This window comes from Pelodiscus sinensis, chromosome 13 (assembly GCF_049634645.1).
Source record: "Pelodiscus sinensis isolate JC-2024 chromosome 13, ASM4963464v1, whole genome shotgun sequence".
Taxonomy (NCBI): Eukaryota; Metazoa; Chordata; order Testudines; family Trionychidae; genus Pelodiscus; species Pelodiscus sinensis.
In genome coordinates this window covers 46,271,729-46,290,415 of record NC_134723.1, presented here as the reverse complement: position 1 = coordinate 46,290,415, position 18,687 = coordinate 46,271,729, and the positions used below count along the sequence as shown (strand labels likewise).

The 18,687-nt window shown below is 47.8% G+C and overlaps 1 long non-coding RNA gene across 4 annotated transcripts in view; it reads left to right on the top strand.

Annotated features, from left to right (window-relative positions):
- LOC106732830 (uncharacterized) overlaps window positions 1-18,687 on the top strand; it is a 31,556-nt gene that overhangs the window by 6,645 nt on the left and 6,224 nt on the right. Inside the window, exons 2-3 of one of the 4 annotated variants that reach the window (XR_012906971.1) lie at window positions 296-430; window positions 8,735-18,685. This is a non-coding gene — a long non-coding RNA (uncharacterized LOC106732830). Of the gene's footprint in view, window positions 1-295; window positions 18,686-18,687 lie in introns of those variants that run through there. The other 3 variants (XR_012906972.1, XR_012906974.1, XR_012906973.1) reach the window with 3 other exon arrangements.

Genomic DNA, 18,687 nt, shown 5'->3' with positions numbered 1-18,687 from the left:
GTGAGAGTAATATGGTGAGGGAGATAATACCTTTTATTGGAGCAATTTCTGTATTAGCATCACACCTTCAAAAGATGAACCCGGGCACTTAAATTCATAACTCTGCTGGACACTAAAAACCATTGGATTTAATAGATAGTGTTTTTTATGGCCCATTATAACAACTTGTAACATACCGTGCTATTTTCTAACCCTCCAGTGCCCAGTTTCTGCAGAGGAGTTACTTGGCCACTGTATTTTAAGTGCTGCACAACACGTATGTGAAACCCTTATGTTCTACATTTTCTTTTTCCAGACCTAAAGAAGAACTCTATGAAACTCAAGAGCTTGTCCCTTCTGCCAGTAGAAATTGGTCCAGTAAAAGATATTACCTCATCCACCTTGATTCTTTCATAAATATATCGGATGTGATTCTTTTTGTGCTTTCTGGGTAAGTCTGTAAATACCACCTACAACAGCCCTTGTATGTTTATGGCACTAAATTTATAGCTTTGTTCATGTCACCCCACCTCCCAACATTCTCACTGAACCCTTGGTAATATGTTCTGTCATCTCAAGACCCGGGTTCTGACCTCAAAGTGGGACATGACCCTATTAAAATGGGGTGGCCAGAGCCAGCACTAGACTTGCTGGGACCCAAGGTGGGAGCCTGAGCTCCACCCCCAGAGCAGCTCAAGCTCCAGCATCCTTTCCCATGTCATAATTTTGTTGTCAGAAAAGGGTGATGCTGCAGTGATGTTTGAGAACAGCTCTACATTCCTCATAAAGATTCTTTCTTAGGTACACTTCTAAATTCCCTCATCAAGAGATCAGCCGTTTCTTTAATCTTAGACGTGTTAATAAGCAATCTTGGGGTCTGGACAATAAATATAAATTATTATTTAAACTGTATCAACCAGTTGACAGTCTAAATATGGGGCACTTGGTTGATCTTTCCATGACTGGAACCACGTACTATCCTGTTTTGTGGCACACTTTGTACAATCGTCTTAATCTTTTCTCCTTAGTCCACAATTCCTGTTAATGTTTTTAACTAAACTTTTAAATTCCTGCTTATTCAAAGGTACCTGTATATTAATTTCTCCATTTTTAAAGCTTTTATTGTTCCTTTATCTACCACTTCATTGTCATGTATCCCAGCGTATGCTGGAGTTCATGTTTGTACTATATTCATATCCTAATTCGCTAAGTCTTGTCAAAAACAATATTTCATAAATTAGATCACTTCTGCTTTCTAAAGTATCCCTTTTAATTGCCAGTATATCTGATTATGAATCTGAAAAGATAACAGTGAAGTAGACTGTATGTCCCTTATGTAGTTTAACACTAACACTTTCGCCACCAATTCATAATGTATGGCATGTCTACACTATGGCGAAGATCGACCCTCCGGAGGTCGATCTTCTAGCGTTCAATCTAGCAGGTCTAGTGTAGACTCCCAAACCGAACACTGAGGACAGACCCTCCACCCCCCAGCATCTGGTACTCCTCATTCTGCAAGGAGTAAGGGCAGCTGATGGGAGTGTGTGCTTCTGTTGGCTTCCCACAGTATAGACACCGTGAAGGCTTGGCTTAAGGTGAGCTGATTCCAGCAACGCATTTTGTGTAGCCAAATGGTGTACCTTAAGCCAACCTGCCTGATCTAGTGTGAACCAGGCCTTAGAGAGGTGCTAAGTAAATACAGAGTGGATACAAAACACTACCTAATCAGAATGGTAACAATTCATGCCACTTTACCCTGGTTATTGACTATGAATCATAGAATACTAGGACTGGAAGGGACCTCGAGAGGTCATCGAGTCCAGTCCCCTGCCCTCATGGAAGGACCAAATACTGTGCAAAGGGTCAGAAAGAGAACCAGGTCCATTCAATGATGTTCCCATTTTAACTGTATTTACTATTTAACTACTTAGTCAAGAAAACAAAATTAAAGCATAACTATCACTCCAGGCCCTAAACAATACATGGTATGAACTGAAACCAGGTTAATTTAACAGATTTAAGTCATAAACTACGATTGTAAAGCTAGTCGTAAAGCTGAACAAGAAGCTTTGTTAAATAAGCCATGCTTTATTAATGCTCAGTTACCTATGATTATGTTTAGGATTCATTAATAACACTACAATTTAAACGGATAATCTTACAAGCACGTACTTGTGCTACAATCAGTAGGAATACTCACATGTTTAAAGTTACGCATATGTGTCAGTGCAGAGATGATCAGGGCCCTATTGCTCTGTGTTCTGAAAAACATTCTGTGTTGAGTAGATGGTCACATTCAAGGCATAGTCACAATTGAACTAAAGGAAGATAATTCTAAACAGAAATTAGCTGCTTATTTCTCAACAGGTAAAAACCGAAAAACATATTTTCTGATAAAAGGTCACTAATATTAAGTATTTTTGACCCTAGAAGCATTTCCCTCACTGCTCACTAACCCACAACAAATTTCAGCTAAAGACAACTTCATTGTAGCCATCCACACACGTGCTTCATACACTGTATTAGCATTGTGATTTAATTTGCATCCAGAGCTAGACTTTCCCAAAGGAAGATTTTATGAAAATGAGAAACCTTATTTGTATATGATATTTTAAGTCAACTTTGCTGCTTTGTTTTCCCTTTTCCTCTGGTTTTCTCTTTTTCTGTCTTTTTCCACTTTGCCCCCAAAAATATTTTTTTGTTGTTCAAATGGCAATGCTTCCAACAAATGTCAGTGCAAACAGCTACTGTACTCCGCTCCAAATGTGCATCCTACTACAATCTCTCTTATAACGTCAGCTACGTCAATGGCTCTTTTACTGACATGTCCATGCAGCAGGATTTGGAATGAACAGAGCTTTGGTTTGATGGCAATGGAAGTTTTGGCTGTTTTGTGACTCATTATCTAATTACTTTCTCATTTACAAAGCATAAATTCAAAAGGTCAGCTACAAGAGTAGTTTAATTGCCCTTTTCAGATGAAGAGCTGACTGTTCTTCTACTTGACCAATAGCCACATCCCTTCTGTAAAACATTACTTTTGCTGGTAGAAAACTGTTTTCATCTCACTAAACTCTGTGTTCCACTGGCTTAGACAGTGCTGTACTGCACACTTCTATGCTTTTGTTCCCCTGTGACAAGTGATATTCTGTCTTCCATATCACTGTCAGTCAGCTTAGAGAATGTGAAATCCAACCTTCTTTTAAATCCTGTTGCTCAAATGCCTGAAAGGGCTTTTTTTCCTATTGAAACTGGAACTGGTAGGATAGGTATAGGCACAAGCACAATGCTGGCTAGACATTTCTCGGGGGAAGAGGAGCCCAAGGTGCCTCTTTACTCCTTGCCATATCCTGCTAGAGCAGGCTGGTGACCCTTCCATATGCCTGCTGGTGCCCTTTCTGTGTAGGCGGATAGAGCATCTCCCCCAGTGCACCAGCCAATACAGCTGAGCCAGGGTGGAGAGGGAAGTAATTTGTCCCAGCCACAAGTATTCTGCAAAGCCACAATCTAGCTCAGTGGTGGCCAAACGATGGAGCATGCTACCCTAGAATGCTGGGGGCAAGGAAGGAGCACCACAGCCACATTCCACTCCATTCCTGGTCCAGCTTCAGACTCAGCCGCAGCGCCATTCCACCCCCTTGCCCAGCTCCCCTCCCTGTTGTAGCTGCGTTGTAGCTGGTTCCAGCCCAGCTCTGCCCTCATTCCCTCTCTACCCCAGCCACCTCCGTCGCTAGCCCCAGCTCCTCCATCCTCAGCCCAAGTTCCTCTCCTGAACCAACTGTGCTGTACTGGAGCTGGGGCATGGACAGGTTCCATTACCAGTGGGCAAGGGGGCATAACAGGAATCACTCGATCTAGCCCTTTGAGGGCAATTCGTTCCATCCAGAAGGAGGTGTTGCATGGCGAACTGTTTTCCATTGTGCAAAGACGAGTAACCTGGAAACTTTGAGAATGCTTTTTGGTATTAGTTAATCATCTATGCCCAGAGTGTCTAAGCAGGATACAAATATTGCTACAGTGACTTGTAAAATCATAAAGCGCCTATTAAGAACCAGACCCTGCTTGCCTTATTCAAGCATTCCCGTTGATTTCGACATCCCTGCTCATGTGGATGAAGCAAGTAGAATTTGATCCTGTATGTGGCAAGTTTGACTCAATACCACCCATTGATACTTAACTAGCAGAAGTGTGTGTTTGTACTTTCCCAGTGTCATAGGAGCAACACAGAGGAGTAGCTGCATGATCCTTCAGAATGTTAGCTGAGAAGCGTGCCTTCTGCTGGGAATCCATAGCTTTTAGAGTCAAGACTTCTGTCTTTTGGTTCACCTACCATTAATTATCAGATTGAATATACAATAATTATTGATCCCTGCCAGGAAACACTTTACCAAATCCCACTCCACACAAGAACTGAGGCATAGTTCCAAGCGAACCAAATATAGTGTCAATGCTTTTGGAGTTTTCCATCAATCCGTTTTGGTTGCTTCTATAGCGAAAGAGCTTAATATGCCCCATACCACTCACCAACCTGATGGTGGGAATCATAAGGCTACGTCTACATTGCGTTCTCTTGCGCAAGAACATATGCAAATGAGGCACGGCAATGAATATCGCTGTGCCTCATTTCCATACTTAATGAGCTGCCATTTTGCATAAGGGCCTTTTGCACAAGAAGGAGCAGTCTACACTGCTCCTTCTTGCGCAAAAAACCACACTTGCGCAAGAGCCGTTCTTCCTGAAAATAAGCAGCAGAATGGCTCTTGTTCAAGGAGGGGGGGGTTTGCACAAGGAGGAGCTGTGTAGACTGCTCCTTCTTGTGCAAAAGGCCCTTGCACAAAAATGGCAGCTCATTAAGTATGCAAATGAGGCACAGCGATATTCATCGCTGCGCCACATTTGCATATGTTCTTGTGCAAGAGAGCACAATGTAGATGTAGCCTAAGAGAATATTCATTCTGTGCGCTCTGGGCAAAGCTTTAGGGGGAGGTAGAAAGTGCCACACATCCCACGGATGCTAAGCAGTGCCTTATCATGATCATCCTCAGAGCAACATTGCTCCTATTGAGCTCACAACACAGACACTCCCAGTCCGAGGCAAGAACCAGTTACAGAGAAGAGCAGACAGTGAATACAGTCAGGCTAGATGGCAGTAGCATCAGTATAGTGTTTACTAGGTAAGTTATATCTTGTTGAGAAAGAAATGATCTTACTTCAGCCATCACGGACCTCCTGCAGTAAATACATTGCACCAATAGGCTGTCGTGAGAGGGACATTACAGTAGAATTGGAGAGATACAAATCCCACGTATAGACAACAAATGCATTATAATTTTATAGAGTCCAAGGTCAGAAACAACCATTGTGATCATCTAGCCCAGTGATTCTCACCACCGGCTGCTTGCAGCCCAATCAGCACAGAGCTCTGGCCCAGGTGACATCCTCAGGGCCATATAGACAGCACATATAGTGTGTGTTTGTGGCCTACGTAACATATAATAAGCTGCATATGTGGCCCACAGTGGGAAACAGGTTGAGAACCACTGACCTTCGGTATACTACAGACCATAGAACATCCCCCGAATTGATTACTAGAGTAGATCTTTTAGAAAAATGTCCAATCTTGATTTTAGAAATGCCTGTGATTGAGAATGTACCAAGACTCCTGATAAGCCATTCCAACGGGTAATTATTCTCTCTTAAACATGTACACGTTATTTTCAGTCTGAATGTGCCTGGCCTTAGCTACCAGCCATTAGATCCTGTTACGACTTTGTCTGCTTGATTGAAGAGTCCATTATCACATTTCTGTTCCCCGCCTTGCCGACGGTGATCAAGTTGCCCTTTCACCTTTTTGTTCAAATAGATTCCATTAGTGCTTGCCTGCATGAAAAATACAGAGGCTACATAATCTCTGTTCTTATTCTCTCGATTCCCCAGTGTATGCATCCAAAGACTTCATGAATCTTTTGCCCACTGCTGCTCGTGGGGTCCAAATGAGATTATTCATTATGTGTGCTCAAAGGACAAAGCTTTAGCAGAAGGCATGAAGTTCTGTACACTCTGCAGGACACGGAGCAGGGTTTCATCATGATTATCCTAAAGCAATATTGTACAGCACATATTAAGCTCACGGATTCTCACATAGTCAGGCTATGTCTCCACTTACTGGAGGATTGACCTTCCTTGGAGTGATCATTTACAATAGCATACATGCAGGCAGCTGGAGCAGTCCCTGCAAAAGTCCCACGTCCTAATTCTCACCACCTAGACATCCTGAGGCAGTACACAGGGAAACTGAGGCACGCACAGTATTCATGCAAAATCCTAAGACTCACATACAAAATAACAAGGGGAAATCCCCACTTCGTCGCAATCTCATTTCTGGAGGTGAATTGGCATTTAAATTGTAAGACTCATGTTGCTATAAGTTTGGGCTGAAATTCCCAGCTGTCTGTGGCACTCCCATCAAAGAGAGAGAATGGATGAGCACAGGGTGAGGCCTGGAAAGCTTTGGCCATCGCTATTGGCACAGTATTTATAAGTGACATGCACCACATTAAACACTGAGGTGGAGCAGGTCAATCACTGTAGAAGCTCATTACTTAGCGCTGATTGCAATTGCCATGCCATCATGTCTTTTAAAAATATCACTTTTTAAATGATGAGATGCATGGCACAGTGAAATCCTGTTGATACTGTGCCTGGTATGTCGGCCTTAAATGCAGAAAAAAATACCTTAATTTGCAATTAGAGGCAAAATGGGTTGTAGGCCAGAGCCTATTAGACTGCTCTTCACTTTGTCAGGACTACTGCTGGTTGCAAATATTTCTAAAAGTCTCTGTGAGAACTAATGGAATTGGGGGGGCAGAAAAACTCCAGCCAGCTGTACTGCCTCTGTTATAGTTTCACAGAAGAATGGAGCAGACCTCACAATGACAAAAATTAGCAAAGGCAGCGTTGTGTAGTGGGAATGGACATGGCACAGCTCAGCAGTGTGGCCTCTATGTTGCTATCTACGGTGCTTGGTCCTGCCATGAGGGCAGGGGACTCGACTCGATGACCTCTCGAGGTCCCGTTAAGTTCTAGGGTTCTATGATTTATACTAGCATTAAGCTCAATGAGAGCCAACACAAGTACATCCACACTAGGGATCTAAAATCCCTTGTACTTAGTTAACTGATTCAATGTGAATTTTAACTGGTTATCTGATTAAACGGGGGCAGGCAGATGCGGGGAGTGCTGTTTCAGCCGGCTGGGCTGGAGCGCCCCCTCCCCCCTGCCCATCACAACTGGGCTGGAGTGGCCCCCGTCCAGCTGCTTCTGACCCCATGCTGGGCTGCTGGCTCCCAGCCCATGTGGGTCCCAGCGGCGCAGGGAAAGGGGGGGCTGGGCCATTAAGGGTCATGCTTACTGAGTAACTGGTTAACCGGTTACCCGTTCACATTCCTAATCCACATAAGCAGAATCCCAAGCCCCCATCCCTCAGTGTAGACATTGATTTAGGACTTGTCTTCACTACATGGATTGACGCTGTGGTGATCGATCCACCGGCCATCAATTTATCGTGTCTACTTAGATGCAACAAATCAATCTCTGAGTGCTCTACCATTAAGCCCTGTACTCCACCAGCATGAGAAATGTAGCCGGAGTCGACAGAAGAGTAGCCCCAGCTGACCTTACCACATGGAAGACACCACAATAAGTTCATCAATGTGACGGTGCAGTTGCCTTGCACTGGAGTGTAGAGGGTTAAAACAGGCCTGGGAGAGGGCTGAGGCTGGGAGCCAATTGGGAGAGGGCTTGTGGCAGCCAGTCAGAGCCCAGCAGGGCTGTATAAAAAGATGGCTGGCCAGGAGGAGCTCACTTTTGCTCCAGGTCTGGAGGAAGAGGAACCTAGCTACCTGCTAGCAGGGTACCTTGGCCAGAGCAGGGCTGAGGGAAGGCAGGGTGAGCCAGGGAAGTTCAGGCTTGTATAAACCCCAGGCTGAGACCCGATGGCAGGGGCCCAGGGAGTAGCTAAGGCTGTAGAGAAGGAGCCAGGACAGGAGAAGGCAGCAGGTCCACACCCCCCTCCCAATGATGACGGCAGTTTGCCCGGGAGGCAGGGGCTGGCTAACGACTAGCAGTGGCTCACTGAGGCATGGTGGGCACAGGGAGTCGGGGTTCCCCAGAGCAGAGGACCCCAGAGTGTGGGGGCCCTGCCACGGGGCAGTACTCTGAGGGAAGGGCACTGTGGTCTGGGAGTGTAACAATATGGTTTTTCTGTAACCACGTTGGAAGGCCTATAGCCATATTGGTAGACCTGAACTAAAGCCTTCTCCTGCAGCCAGAGTGGAGAGCAGCAGCCGTTAGCTGTAAGGCCTAGAGTCACATACGCATGTTCCATCTAAATTGCATTAAAATAGCATCACACTAGGCTGTGAGAAGGCGACCTTGTCCTGATAGCCCCCCACTGTCACCAGATAAAGAAACAGATCTCAAGATGGGTAAAGAAAAGTTAGTTAACACCATTCTGTCTGGCCAGAAACTGCTTCTCCAGAGTTGAGGTTGCGGAATCCGCACTCGATGATTATTGTCATTACTTTCCTATTGTTTGTCTGTGTGATCTGTCTGGTTTGTAACTTTCTGTCTGCTGGGTAATTAATGCTGCTAAGTGTAAATCAGTTAAGGCGGTGGGGTATGATTGGTTAGGTAATTTTGTTACAGTGTGTTATGATTGGTAAGTAAAATTATACTAAAATCATTGGTTAAGATCTAGCTAAGCAGGACTCAGGTTTCACTATATAAACTGGGGTCCAAGAAGGAGACCTGCAAGGAGAGCAGAAAGGGAAACAAGCACAGAAAGGAACAACAACAAGAAGGGGAAAGACCTGGAAGGAGAACTCGCTGCCAAGACACAGCCTAAGACCAGAACTGCCAGGATTTTCCTGCACGACCATGACATGCAGCAGCTAAGATCCAGAGAGAGACTAATCCTGCCGGGCTGACAGAGGAAGTCTGCCTGCCTGTACCGGGATTGGTGAGCATGACACTGTGTGCTTAGCATGTGTATTCTGCTTGCTTGGGAATTGTCAACAGAGAATAAGAGTATCACAGTGTGAGGCTCTTTCAGTGGCTAAAGATCCTGCAAACCCGCAGGAAATTCCGCCCTGAGCCATAGGGGTTGGGTAAGGGTGGGTGTGTAAATTCACAGGGTTGCACCTTGAGCCCTAGGAACTGGGTAGAGGTGTGTGTCCCTACAGTGTGGAAGGGATAGAGAAGTTTGTGTGGGTAACAGGAAGGACTCGGGTCCTGACGAGTAATGAAGAATAGACAAAAAGGGTAATAGCAGACGAGACGTTGCTAGGGGGAAGGCGCTATAGGGCTGACATAAGCTAATTCCCAAAATGACCAACAGGAGGTGCCAGGTGGTGAGTCAGGAAGATGCTGCAGTCGACTTCAGTTAGGCTAGTTGTGTAGCTGAAGTTACATAGGTTCGGAGGTAGTGTAGGCCAGGCCTCACACACGCCGAATCTCAATAGTAGCACAGAGGAAAAAAAGCTGTTGGTAATATTTGTGCATTTCAGTGGGAAAGAACAAGAATCCTTGGCGGAAAATTCCATCCTGTTTTCTGGCCAGTCCTACTGACTTGCCACCAAGGTAACTCCAGACCCAGGTTATTGGGTTGTGAGTCTGTACGATTGTCACATGACAAAGAGCAACTTTCTGCCTACACCCAAGCAAAGAACTTCATGAGTGACAGAGACTCGGTCACATCCCTAACGCTGGGCCTTCACGGCTCACCGTCTGCTTCGAACCTCCTGCAGCCCCTTGTCCCGCACAGGCTTACATGAACCATTCGCAGGCCCTGCCCCAGCACTGAGCCCGGATTCCACACGCAGCCCTTCTGCAGCTCTGGTCTCTGCCGCCACCTCAGGAGCCCAGACAGAGACGTGCTCGGGAAGGGGAGGCCAAGTCTTCGGCCCCAGCCATCCTTCAGCTAGCACAAGAGGGTATAAATCGGAGTGGCCCTTTGAGTTGCTCTAGACCAAGCGTTCCCAACGAAAGACGAAAAAGCACAGGTGCCCTGGTGGCCATTCTGTAAATATCAATCAGAGTTTCCTTTCGAGAGAGCGTCCATGCAGTCTGGACATGCTCTTTCGCAAAAGCACATTGCTTTTTCAGTGCGCGTTTGCAGTGTGGATGCACTCTTGTGCAAGACAGTTTTGCAGAAGATCTTTTCCAATAAAAGCTTCTTGTGCAAGAAGCCTGCAGTCTAGATGTGGCCTCAGGCTGTGACTAGAGGCAGGGAGGAAATTCTAAGGGAGGGGTTTTCAGCACAGACTTCTGCAAACTGACATCTGAGCTGTGGGGGGGAGGGAGGGGTTAATTCTCATTATTATAGTCCTGGGTTTCCCAGCACAAACCACACTCTGCATTTTTGGCTCGATATTATTGATCTGACGTTAGGATGGCTGACCTTATATTTTTCCAGTCATTTCTATAGCAGTTTGTATGCAATCTGAACGGAAGATATACAGAGTACATTCAAACACACTGAATCGCTGTGGGGAGCTCCTTAGTTGTAGTACCAAAGCTATTCTCCTAAGGAATCCCTTGTAGATTGCCCCTCATTTTTCTTTGCCAAGTTTGCTATGCAGCGTTGCCAATTGCTGTTGGCATTTTATCATAAGTATCATGATAGTTAGTGGGTTTTTTAAAGCCCCAACTCTTGGAGTCATGTGACTATGAAAAAATCTCTGCTTTTGTTTAATAAAAAAGACCATCTGGACGGTACTGGGTCCTGCCGCAAGGGCAGGGGACTGGACACGATGACCTCTTGAGGTCCCTTCCAGTTCTAGTGTTCTAGGATTCTATGATCAGTTACCAGCCCTCAGAGTTGCAGAGAAAAGGCTGAAGTGTGAAGTTCAAAATCCAGAAAGCAAATTAAAAGTTCCACAATTTTTTAATCTCATGACATTCAAGCCAATCTTCTGATTTGGGGGTAACAGATTTGACTCATTATTTTTGGATGGTTGGGGCTAATAATACCAGTTAGTAGTGAATTCAGATGAGATTGTGGTAATTAGTCGCTGCATAAATTAAACTCGTGAAATCTATAGGGGCGGGCAAGCTGTGGTTTTGGGTGTTGATTTTTTCACTGCATGCTGGTCCTGCTGGCAACAGAATTGTTAAACTTAGCTGCAGCTTGTCAAATATTTTTCTATCATTGTTGTGTTTTGTGATAGTTTTCACACACCCCTCTGTGTTCTGTGAATGCAAAGGATCGCTGAGCCTGTTTCTACCCACCGCACTTGCTAGTTAACAGCTCACTTTTTCCAATCAATTGTCCTTTGAGGACAGAGAAAAATCACTGGGGAATTTCCAATATTTTCTCATCAGGAAGCCCAGGGTTTAAAAACACAAATTTTTGACTCTGCAAAAAATCTTGCACTGATGCCCCAGACTATTGGCAAGTGGCCTGAAAAGATAAATTACTCCTGCTGCAGCATTGCAGCTCCTGCCCTTTCCGGGGTCACTGCTGACGTTCAGAATTGTAAGCAGGTGTTGGGGAGGCTGAGTTCTCTTTATCATGCAGCTGGTTTGGGGGGGCGCAGGGGAGGAGAAGAACTGCACTTTAACAGAGCAAGTCTGAATTTTAGCCTGCAGCAAGGTGGAAAGATGTTAAAATCCAACATGGGTATCTCATTTATTTTATGTGTTGCTGTCCCTAACTAATTTTAGCTGCAGTAATTTAATAACTTTATCCCAAATGGACTGCTCTATCAATTTAGTTTGTCTCTTTGCAAACTGGCAAATATACCTATTTATTTGTTGGGTCTACACAGCTCTCAATATGGCTACAATTGTGTTTTCCTTTCACACCAGCCACAAACACTCCCAAGATGACAATGTTTTGGTGACATTACAACCCCAAATAATAGGATATTTTCCACCTGCAAGCTGTAGGGATCATGACTGCATTGTGATAAATTTGAATGGGCTAGTCCCATACACTTAGGCCTGGTCTACACTACAGTGGAAGGTCAAATTAAGATATGCAACTCCAGCTCACCGTTTAGGGGCCAGACAAGCTGCGACAGGCATGCAGAACGGGATGGAGGGTTGTTTGGGTAACGAAACAAGACTAACAATTTCCCCCAAGACATCAGAGCTCTCTCCTCAAACTCCTGTAACTCTCATCCTGTATGCTTGCCTGCCTTCGTGTCTCTTTCACCCAGGCCATGTCTACACTACAGAGGAGAGCGAAGCTGTCGCTGTCCATCTTCCGGGTTCAACCGAGTGGGTCTAGTGAAGGCACACTCATTCAAACTGAGAGGGTGCTCCTGTTGACATCGGTGGTCCTGCTCCTACGAGGAATAAGAGAAGCCGAAGAGAGAGGGTGCTCCCCTTGACCTCTCGCTGTGTGGATGGCACAAAAATGTTATGTAAGATACTTCGTAATTAACGTAGGTGGCGTTGCGTCTCTTAATTCGACCTTATCTCCTACTGTGGACCTGGCCCCGGAGTAAATTTTGACTCTTCCCTCATCCCATAAAGTGGCAGACCAACAGTGTCTGCACGGTCATGGCTGCTACAATGGGGAAGAATTCGCCATTAGCAAAGGCAGCTCAGCGCATCTCTAGAAGCCAGGGAAAGCTAAACTGTGCCGGCGGTACACGTGCATGGGACCCTGGGCATTCTTAACAACACAGAGAACCCGTCGGCACTTAAAGACAAAGTCGTGGGGCAGAGGTGAATACATTCGGTTTGTGCACACACTTCTCTGCTGAGCTTGGCATCTTTCCCACCTCTCACGTGTTTCCCTCTCGGAACAACATGAAAAAGTTTAAATGTCAGAGGGAGGAAAACACACTGAAAATCGTTGGCCATATTCCCGACATTTTCCATTCGCTGGATGTCTCAGAGATTATGAGGTGAGGACAGACCATTCCCTGCCCTCCTCTAGACACCTGCCAGTACGCACCAGGAAGAAAATACCGAAATCCTCTGCACTGCACCACGTGCTCACTGCAGACCCAGTGGTTTGTGGAGACTTCTGCCTCCTTCAGAGCTACACTTCAACCAGAACCCTGACTAGACGCTACTGCAACACCTGCTGTCGTCCTCTACCAAGACCTTGGGGATGGAGTTTGCCTGATTTAATTCTCACTGCAAGCACTGTTGTTCTCAATTAATATATGTATAACATCAGAATGGGAGAAGGGTTGAGATGGGGGGCAGAAAAGACTGTTTTAATCAGAACTCAAGGATATCAGGCATTCCTAATCACCTAGAAATACACATGATTCAGTAAGTAGGAGCGGCTGAAAGTTTCTCACCAGTGTCTTGGGCTTGATAAATAATGGAACACACAAACCTGAGAAACCAATTCACTAGTAAGTTGCTTCTGTGCATTTCGTTTTCAAGGATGCAGGGAGGTGCTTACAGCCAGGAAGCCGGGATCTCTGACACCTCAGGAAGGGGAGGAAGAGATGTGTGTGGAAATGATTCAGGGGCAAAGAGGCAAGAGGAGGAGAAGGGCAAGGGACTGCGTCTCTCCTCACTAACGATCCCTCATTTTTTTTCCTCCTTCGTGCAGAATAAATGTTGTTCTGTGCACTGAGATATGTGCGGATGTGCACCACCATTAGAAAGACATGCCGTCGGCGGTGGGTGCTCTGCTAGTCAGCTGGGCGGCACTGGAATCTCGCCTGGGTGGCCACCCAAGTCCTCAGCCTGCAGAGAACCCTGCCCTTAATCCTATGAGAAGGGGAGAGAAGAAGGTGAGCAGGGAAAAAGAGCGGAATCTGGCCACACTGCATGTTTCAGCCAGTGATCACAGAAGCGCCCAGGGCGTGTGGGACGGTGTGAGAGAGAAAGGGGAAAGGAAGTGGGCAGAGCATGGGAAGACAGACAGGGGCACTAGCCGAGACAGGGAACAAACCAGTGGGAAGAGTGGAGATAACAGGAGGGGAAGGGGAGTATTAAATGTCTGATCCTGGATGGGGCGTGGTGACAGGGGCTTAAGTAGAAGCAGCTGCCACTGTCACAGACCCTCCGCCCCCTCCCCCACCCTCAAAGTCCCTTTCACACCCTGGATCCCGTTTATCTGAGGAAGTGACTTCTGCTGTTGAGAAACGTGTTTTGCTGCACTGCTGTGGCAGACATTCTCCACACCGTCGTTTTTTCAGCCACGTCGTCTCGCAGGACCCATCTTCCCACAGATCCTTCTGTGGCTACCCCCAAGGAGAGGCCATTTCCTTTGGGAGCTGGAGGGGCTAGGTCACTGAGAGTCTGCTGGTATTTTACATTGCTGCTGTTGGATGATCATTGACATCAGGTCCTTGTGTGCCGCATTCCTGTCTTCTGGCAGTGCAGGGCTGCGTGGGGCTGCTGATGTTCACTGCAGTAAGAGCAGTCTAAGATTCAAGAGCATATCTTACTTGGTACCCATGGGGGGCAGCTACCCCCACTTGGACCTGAAGGGTTTAAAGCAGGCTGGAGGGAACCGGCACAGAGCCCTGGCCAATCAGAAAAGGGTTTAGAAGGAGCCAATGAGAAGGCAGCTTGCTGGGGGCAGCTCTGGTTATAAGAAGCTGCTCAGCAGAGCAGAGGGCAGTTGTGGCCTGACCAGGGAGGGGGCAGGACTGGTTCCTAGAGGAGTGCTTGAGAGAAAGCAGGGCCGGGCAGGCTCGGGGGAGCTAGCAGAGGGCTCCAGCCTGATGCCGGCCAGGCTGCAGGCCTGGATACAGGGGCCAGGAAGGTGCAAGGACCACAGGGAAGGGACCAGGGAACAGGAGGCATTTAAGAGGGCAGGTCAAGGCTACTGCCTTAGGGTCCTCAGGCTGGGACCCAGAGTAGTGGGCAGGCCCCCCCTTTCCCTCTTGCACAGCACCTAGCCACACTGATGAGTGGCCTTTACAAACTGGGACTTGCCCCTGAAGCGAGGGGCTGGACTGAGGCTGCAGTTGGCTACAGAGGCTGGCACAAGGCTGCAGTCTGCTGGTACCCCGTGAAGGGGGCGAGCGACCAGTGTGGTGGGCATTGCTGGAGGGCGGAGTCCCGAAAAGGATGCCATGGTTGGAGGGCAACGTGGTGTGACGTAGTGGGGGTACCTGGCTGGTTTCTATTCTGCTGGCTCTGGGGTAACCTCCACTGGCTGCTGTGGGTACCACGACCCAGCAAAACAGGATGAGTCACTATGCAAACCAGTATGGCCAGACACCCCCTATGGAGAGGAACAAAGGAAGGTGGATGCTGCCCTGGCTGGGGGGCAGGGCTGGAAGAGAGTTAGTTAGTGGCTGGCTATCTGGGAGCATGGAGGAGACAGCCTAGGGAAAGGGGCTGGAGTTTAGGGGCCCGGTCTCCCCCATCTCAAGGGGGCCTGAGGCAGCCTAGCCCAGTTCTGTGACCAGACTACATCTGTGCTGTGCTGTATCCTGGAGAGGCAATAAACTTCCTCTGTTCCACCGGCTGGTGCAGTCTGTTTGTGCCATTTCGGGGTGCAGGAGACGGGGGACCCCCAACGCGCCGTCACACGTGGGTCCAGAGCGAGAGTGTGGGGAGAGCACAGAGGAGTGATGGACGACACACATGCAGAAGGAGGCGCCCTGCTGAGGACTGAGATAATTACCAGAGTGGCCAGCAGGGGCCACTGCAGCAGTGAGTCGCTCCCTGTTACGGTAGCTCTCGAGTCATCTTAACGTGAACAGACTTCAGCCTACCCTCCGGCGTTGCCCCTATGGCACCGTTCCACAATAACCACCTACAATACAATTGTTCATGATTAATTTAACCTTCATGGAGCATATGAACTGATAAAACGTCATAGGCCAGTTTCCTGAAGTGCTCTTGCTTTAGAATATATCTATTTAAGTCCAAGGTCACTAAGTATTTCTTAGACATGAAATGGCCACTTTGCAGCCGTTCTACACGATTGCTAACAAGCAAGTCCATTGTCACCCAGAAATCTCTGTGCAGGAGCGAGAAGCCATTTAAACCAGGCTTTCACTTAAGGCCAGTTGGCTAGGAAAAAATGTACTCCACGTCTGGCTGTGGCATTTTCCCCTCTGCTGCAAACACCCCTCTTCCTCCCCCACCGTGCGGGGGTATTCATGAGGTGCACTGTCGTGAGCGACCTAATACTGGGTTAGAACTCAGACGTGTCCTTGACAGCACAGCTGCTCTGTGCACAGACTATTTCATTGCTTGGGGAAGCTGGGAACAGGCGGGCTCCAAAAGTGAGATGGAAAATTTTCAGAAGAGAGTAAGAGGCAGGAAATCAAACCCTTGTTTCTGCTCCTCTGGGAGAGGAAGCCCTAATCCCCCCTCGCACCTTTCTCTGGAGTGGAGATTGCAGGCGATGCCCATTCGCATGCGCTGGGATTCTGATGTGAACGGACTGATTCCCTCCTCTTAGCTGGCTGCCAGCTCCTCCGTCAGTGATGTGCAGCTGATTTACAATTAGCCAGGGACTGGTTTGTGCATGGAAGAGCCTCACCAAAAGAAGCGAGATGTGCTGCGCTTCATAATCCTTTCTCAAATGCCATAGTACGTTACCTTCAGTGTCAGTTGCTAACGAACGCACAAGACTCAGAGCCTGGACATGAGTCAAACCAGACATGAAAGTGACGGCATTTTTATCAACTAATCCCATAGGCGCCTGGCATCTCAAAGGGCTTTAGACACAACAAGGTCGATCCTGCAAGGAGCAGCGCTTTCTCCACTTTCACTGACCTCAGCAGGAGGAGAGGGTGCTCACAAAGTCGGGCTCCATCTGCACAATGGCATGGCCCCCCTTCACCCAAGCAGCTTAGGGGTTAGCAGATGGGTCACCGGGACCCAGCCCAGGAGAGCTGGGTTCTCTCTGGAGTTCTAGGAACCTGCATTTGAGAATCCTTTTGAGTTTGGGGAGGGGGAAAACCGTCCTGAATAAGGATAAAGATAAAACCTCAACTTTTTACGGAATCAACACCCCAAAATAGTGTGGTTGGGACACACTGAAACCTGGTATTTCCAAAATTATGTATGCTCCCTGGGATTCCACAGGGGCAGCCCAAACTGACATGATTTGTGTCTGTTTCATGGCTGCCCCCACCAAACAGAAGCAATGAAACAGACTGGTTCTGTTGGGGCTCTGCTACTGACTTCCCACATGGCCTTGAGCAAATCAGTTCACCTTGCTGTGTTTCTTTCCCAGCTGCTGTCTCATGTCTTCTTTCACTGTATGCTGTCTATGGCAAGGCCTGGATCACATGCCCATTTATACATCCCGTAGCCCAAAAGTCCCTGGCTTGGCTTGGCTTCTCTAAATGCATCTGTCATACAAAGAAGAATAACATGGAAGTGCAGCTCCTCTGGGATATGGAGGAGGGGGAGTAGTAATAGGCAGACAGCTGTTCTGGATAGGCTGGAGTGGCTTGATGGACATTGGTTTGGTGCGAATGGTTGAGGCTGTATTCAGTGCTAGCATAGAAAAGTATCTGGAAATTATTTATGTGATCTGTTGTACTCCGCAGCAGAACCACAACGCAGGGCTAGTACGGTGGCTGACGCATAGTTCATCACTTGCACTAGACACTGACCTGGGTTTAGGAGAAACAACATCAACAGAAGTGATAATTTAAAGGAACTCCAGGTTACCAGGGCCACTTAGTGTATCGGGTGGGATATTTGTTTCGCTGTGCTGAGACTCACTGGCATGGCACCTCCTGCTGGTCACAGCGGGAATTAGCTTGGCTCTCCGCAGGGCTCCCCCCCCGGCCGGTGTCTCACCCATCCCTGCTCCGTACACTCTCCACATGCTCTGTCCTGGACCCACGTCGCTCCCCAGATCATAGCGTCCTCCACACTGGTCTCTTGCCCCCCTTTCTAGGGTATCAGCAGACTGTAGCCTCGCACCTGCCACCTGGCCAACTGCAGCCCCTGTCTAGCGTCTCACCTCAGGGACAAGCCACAGTCCAGAGGGGCCACTCCTCAGCAAAGGGGAAGCGGGACCCAGGCCCACCCACTACTCTGAGCCCCGGCCCAGAGACCCTTTGGTAACAGCCTTGTCCTGCCCTCCTTTTCCCCCCTCTATGGCCTCCTGTTCCCTGGGGCACTTCCCTTGTGATCCCTGCACCTTCTTGGCCTTCATGTCAAGGCCTGTGGCCTGGCCAGCATCAGGCTGGAGCCTCCGTCCCTCTAGCTCCCCTGAGACTGCCCAGCACTGCTTTCTCCACCATGCTTCCCTGAGAACCAGTCCTGCCTCCTCCCTGCTCAGGCCTCCACTTCCCTCTGCTCTGCTGAGCAGCTCCTTATAACTAGGGCTGCCCCAGCACACTGCTTTCCGATTGACTTTTTCTGAGCCCTTTTCTGATTGGCTGGGGCTCGGTGCAAGGTCCCGCTAGCCTACTTTAACCCCTTCCCTGACAGAGTGGAACAGCTGCCCCACTACAGTCTGCAAGCTGACTTTTCACGGATCTTTGAGCCTCACCTTGGTAAAGTCACTCTCCTCTAGAGCAGGACTACGCTCACACTCGTGATGAGAATAAACGTGCCAGGGCTTTTCTTGTATTCATCCCTCTTCTGTATGGACCGCATGGTCTTTATGGCTTGAGGGGTCTACACACAGTACATGTCTAGCCACTCGGTTGTGGTGTTTTAGGGAAATCCTTGCCAGTCCTTTGGACTATGTGCAAGGCCCAAAGATAAAAGCTTTAAAATCCTTTCTGGTTCCCTTCC